The sequence below is a fragment of the Triticum aestivum genome, chromosome 1D (genome assembly GCF_018294505.1).
Source record: "Triticum aestivum cultivar Chinese Spring chromosome 1D, IWGSC CS RefSeq v2.1, whole genome shotgun sequence".
In the NCBI taxonomy this organism is placed as follows: Eukaryota; Viridiplantae; Streptophyta; class Magnoliopsida; order Poales; family Poaceae; genus Triticum; species Triticum aestivum.
The window spans coordinates 394026767-394032584 of record NC_057796.1 but is presented as its reverse complement, the minus strand read 5'-3'; positions in this window follow the sequence as shown (position 1 = coordinate 394032584).

The following is a 5818-nucleotide window of genomic DNA, read 5'->3' as shown; positions in this document are numbered from 1 at the left end:
GGGGAGGGGAAGGGGAGGGGCTCTGGGGAAGAATGTTGGGGGCAAAGAGGGGAAAACAATTGAGTTACCAAAGCAGCCCTTTTCAGTTCATGTGGCAAGGGTAAAACAGGAATATGGCTAAACTTTCGAGCGCGAGATATTTCAATGTGAGCGGGAAGTTTGAAAGATTTTGGTGCCCAAAATTATATTCTGCTCTTGTACGACTGACTATGATATCATGGCCGAGAATTTGTTTGTTTCGCACGCAAAAAAAAGTGCAAGTTTTGAAAATCAATGTCTCCAACTCGAAACTTAGATTGTCCATTCAATTCAAATATGGATCATTGAGCTACTACAAGCAAATACCATCATATGGTCCAATTCAAATGAAATTCCAAATGTGTTTATCCTAAATATGATGACAAAAGCAAAAAATGTGTATGTGTATGAATAAAGTGGATGATTATAAAGTTTGAACATGCCCGTATGTGTATATCTCTAGGTTTGATATATGAATTTGAAATCACGAAATCCCGGCTAAAAAATGTACCTCCGTTTAAATAAATGCCCGTATGTGCACATTAACACCCCTCTCTCTTCTAAAGTCCGGACCCCAATATAGGTCTCTATCACTTTATCTCTTGGGCATGCACACATCTCTTCCCCCACTCTCTAGCTAGGTCTCCCGGCATCTCTCTTTCCCAAGCACACGCACTATGTAGAGTGTATCTTTGCCATACACACAAAACGTCGCCCACAAGCGTCTATATCCTTAGTTATGTGGTTCTCGCACACTCACCTAACACACCACCCCCACTGCAAAACAAGCACACTTTGTCTCCTTGTGCACCACTCTCCTCTTTCTATCTCTCCCACATGCGGACCCACCCCAGCTCCTCCCTATACACATATATGTCGTGACTCTTTCCATAGCTCCCTAATGTATCATCGTTCTCGATCTAGCACATTGTTCTCTACACCATCTATTCTAGATCTCTCATGAAGGCCCTATCACACACACGATGACTCGCTTCCCTTGCGTCTCCATACATAGGCCAATTTCAAACAACATCAACTTTGTCTCCCTATCTATACGCCATTTATGGACACAAACGCCCCCTCTCTCGCCCCCTCTCTTCCTCTCTCTCTCTTTCTCTCTCTCCGTCGCTAGCTCTTTCTCTCTCTCTCTCTCTCTCTCTCTCTCTCTCTCTCTCTCTCGCTCTCACACCCCTCTCCCACACACACAATCAATGTCTCTTCCAAATAGTCTGCTCCCCCCGCCCGCACCCATGCTATCCCGCTACTACACATGTCACACCATTCCCCCTTCCCTTATACTAGGTTTACATCATTAGTGGTCTCTCTACTCCACATACACGCACTCCCTCTCACACACAAACGTGCACACAAACACACACAGACACGCACAAACACCCATTAATCTAGATCCTCATCTCTCCCCATGTCCGCATGTGTATCTCGCACACTCACTCTCTAATTATGTATATGTGCCTCCACGTCAACACAAAGCCCCATGTACATCTCTCCCTCTATCCTCCACACACATAGACACAAAGAATCTGTTATCATTGCCTCAGTCTCTAGACATATCACACACGCACTCTCTCTCTCTCTCTCTCTCTCTCTCTCTCGCAAACACGCTCAACAAGGGTTTCCCCGTGAATAACTTACCGTCTATTCATCAACAGTCGTGGCAGTACGGCGAACACGAGACGTGAAAAAGAATAAATCTACACGTGCTTAGACCACCTAGTATGACTACTAGGACTAGATCAAGCCAAAAAGCGCGCCACCGTCACCCCCTCCTTATCGGCGATGGGAAAACCTTTGTTTTACACAGTCGAGAAGTCATTGTGCTAAGGCCTCACATGCTGAGGCGTTGAATAGAATGTAGATGCTAGTTTACGGAAACAAGTATCGATAATACGTTTGTATCTCCATACTTATATTTCTTCTCTTATAAAAAACCGAGTTGGTGATGATGGTACGCGTGCCATCTTGCAATATAGACCGTCCGATCTATATCTGACTGATGGAAATTAAACTAAAAGATACCCGCACCCCTCTCCACATTTGCAGACAAGGCCTTCCCTCGTTCATCCTTATCTCCAATAACCTCATTGTTGAGCAATTAAGAAAGGAAGCCTCTGGAACAAACTGGCCTAGTGGCCGCTGCCGGCGTCATCAATCCCCATGCCTCCGCTCAGTCCGACCACCGATCACCACCACGCCCCACTCCTCTTCACCTTATCTCCTATTTCTCGAGATACCATTAGTTTTTACACATGGGATTACTCCCGCATGGGTCAATCACAACGAGTGTTTTTATAACATCTTGATGTTCCGTGCAATGCACGGATCTTGCTACTAGTAGTCCTACAGAAGACTAAGTTGGTGATGATGGTGTGTCTGCCATCCGTCGTTTGTGACCATTAGATCTACATCTAACGACTCTGAGGTAAGTTGTTGCCTTTTCTCACAAACATCCCACGTGTCTACCAATTTTCAGAAAAACCCATAATTAGTATCTTAAAACCAACCACATCCCTCCCTGACCTCACCAAAACAGCCCAAGGAATATATTCTAATTGAAACATAATATATCTCTAGTGATATATGTATATCAAAATTAGAGTGTTTTGTATCAAGTTTGTGAATAAGTATTATTCTAATTATGATTCGTTGCAACGCACATGAACATTGCTAGTATTTCCAACCATGCAAAAAAAATTCCCTAGTATTCCATAGTTTCGAGTTTTCCATCAAGATATTAGTCACTCATGGTTGATATTTACTTTCAATCATGTAAACATATGCACTATGTAACTAGCCTTGCTTATTGGGTTCCAAAGCTTAACTATCACTCCTACTTACAATATGTAGAGTATTTAACAAAAAACTACCACTTTCAACCAGCCCTAGGAAGAATCTATTGTACAAAAAATAGCAAAAACATACCCAAAATTTCTTAATCCACGCCAAAAACTACTACCTACCGATTAGGTTAGTTTAAACCCATTTATGACAGGGTTGGCCCACACGTCCGTGCTGATGAGGCAGCTTAAACCAACACATTTTGTTTGACCGTTGACATGAGGGACCCACATCTGACCTTCTATCCTGTTATTCCCCCTCAAATCATTATTTTTCTTGAACATTACTTCAAACAGTGCTGATGCGTGTTCGTCGGTGGCGCAGGTGATGAGCAAGTTGGCCGCCGCTCCGCCGGACGGGCCGGACGCCGCGCTGGCTTCTGCACGGGTTGGCAGGCTGGCTCGAGCGTGACTCACGAGCGAGCAAGCCGCCGCGCTGGCCTTCGCTCGAGCCAGATGGCTGGCCTTAGCGCGGCGCGCGCGAGCAAGCCGCCGCGCCGCCATGCCAATCTAGCTAGCAAACCTTGCAGACAAGCAGCTGGACGGAGCTATCTTGGCAAGCTAGCGGTCGTGAGCGCCGGACGGAGCTGGCATCCGGGCTGCCGCAAGATGGGCTCCGCACCGCCGGCGGTTTTGACCTCGCCTTCTACGGCGGCGGTAGCTGCGTCCCATGGCCGAGGATGACTAGGTGGACGGGCCGGAGGTAGGAGGTCACTCGGGGATCTTTGTGCAGACTGACATGTAGGTCCCACAAGTCATAACGCCCGGTCGAATAGAAGGCGTTGACTTAATGGGCGACACGGGCCCTGTTTGGATACTCTAAGTCAGAGGTTAGATTCTAACCCTGACTAACTCTAACCAAAGTGGTGTTTGGATGGCAGGGTTACATTGACAACAAATGTATCCAAACAGGGCCATGGGTTGAAACGTGCCTATAACGGCACTTTGTAGAGTAGTCGTTTCTTGGTAGGGCTGGTTGGTAAGAGCATGTACAATGGTTGATAAGGTAGTCTTATCTTAAGTCTGCCACGTATGCAAGTGGTAGTAGTTTCTTGGCATTATTAGTGGTTTCTTGCATTATTAGGGGTTTCTTGTAAGGAACAATGTACTACTAGCAACAAAAGGCGATTCTAGGTTGCGTTGTACTCCAACGAGTACAACTAGTGGTCGCGGGAGTGTATACCTCGTTTTGTGGGTTTGATCCCGGCCGAACGCACGGCGGCCTTTTTTTAAATAGTAACTTCGCTGCGAGCCAATATTTTACACGGGTAGTTTGAGTTTTGAAGTCAAACGGACGTGCGGCACCACAATCTAGGTGCACTGGATAGCCTAGCCACGTGAACGGGTTTTCCTTCCCAGCATCTCGTGGCTCGCGTGCTCGCCCTAGCCGCACCTCGCTTGCAGCTTCCTCATCAGCTAGTAGCATATTTAAACTAGCGCCTCCCAATTAAGCCCGAGGAGCCGGAAAAGCCTGGCGGGGCATTGGGAACTGTGCAATATGGCTCTGTACGTAAAGTGCTCTACTACTACTCTGTAGCTTGTGGCGTTGCACGCATGGACTTCACTCCATTATCGGCTCTACTATAAAAGAAATTCCTCTTGACGTGTTTTTTTGAAACGGAGGCAAAAGCTTTGCTTCATCTCATTCATAAAGAAGGAACTACTAACAAAGTTCGACGAGATCCATTACACCTCCACAAATGGAAGCGAAAAGCCTAGTCTGGCTGTATCAAATAACTCAAATGTTCTGCCCCCGCAGTAACCGTCGCTGATAAACAGGCTGCTAGTGTGTGCGTGAGAGGAGCGGCTGAGTAGGCCAGCTACGTGAGAGGAGCGGCTGAATAGAGCACCGAGAGTACCCACTAGGCCACTACGCAGGTGTACTTTCCCTGCATTGATAGTACAGCGATGGTTCTAGAGAACAGTAGTACCCTCCACTTCCAACTGTAGCTCCTTGGCCCTGAGATTCAAGAGTTCAAAACTGGTGCACTATACTAGAAGTACAGTACATAGCACTAGTAGTACCCTCGCACTACTAGTTGAGAAAGTAGTACTAGTACTGCTACAGTACGAGTACGTACTCCTCCGTCACATAATGTAAGACGTTTTTTGACACTAGTTGGCGTGTACAAAAAATAGCAAAAACATACCCAAAATTTCTTAATCCACGCCAAAAACTACTAGCTAGTGCCAAAAATTTCTTACTAGTGCTATTATTTACAGTATAATGCAATCCCATAACGTCCCATAATGCTAGTACTAGTAGTAAATAATAGCCTCACCCCTTCGCTACAGTTGGAAGGAACGATCTACAGTTGGAAGGGACGAGGCCCTGCGGTTACTACGCTCTTATCTCCTCCTCGCCAGTTCCCCTCCCCCCGAAGAGAAGGCAGTTCGTCGCTGCTCCCATGGATTCGCCAGGCGGTTCTCCTCCTCGTCGGGGCTGGGAGACCTTGGACGACGATCCTCTGGGAGAAATCGCACGCCGCTCCGACGTCCTCACCGCCGCAAGACTCGGTGCTTCCTGCACCAACTATTTCAAGACGGTGCTTAAAATGGCTTGGGAAAAGGCCATGCTTGTTGGTCTTCCATGCGTCCTCGAGGAGAAGGTTCTTCTATGGGACAATCCTTCGAACAGTCCACCGCTCCCTGGCCATGGTTGCACATTGACTCCGCTAGAGTTGCCGACGTTGAGAGGTAGTCGGATTTTGTCCGATGAGCAGGTCAGTAATGGAGTTTGATCAGTAGTACTTAGTTATTCCATTTCCATCCCGTAATTTCTCCGCTGCCCACCGTCTTATATATAGGTCTGGGTCGGTGCCAACAAAGATTGGCTTGCATACCTCCGGCCGGATACCACCATCATTTTGCACAACATCCACAGCAGTGCGGCCGTTCCGGTAGACCCCTTCTCCACCATTGGGATCGGCCTTCCGGACTGGCTT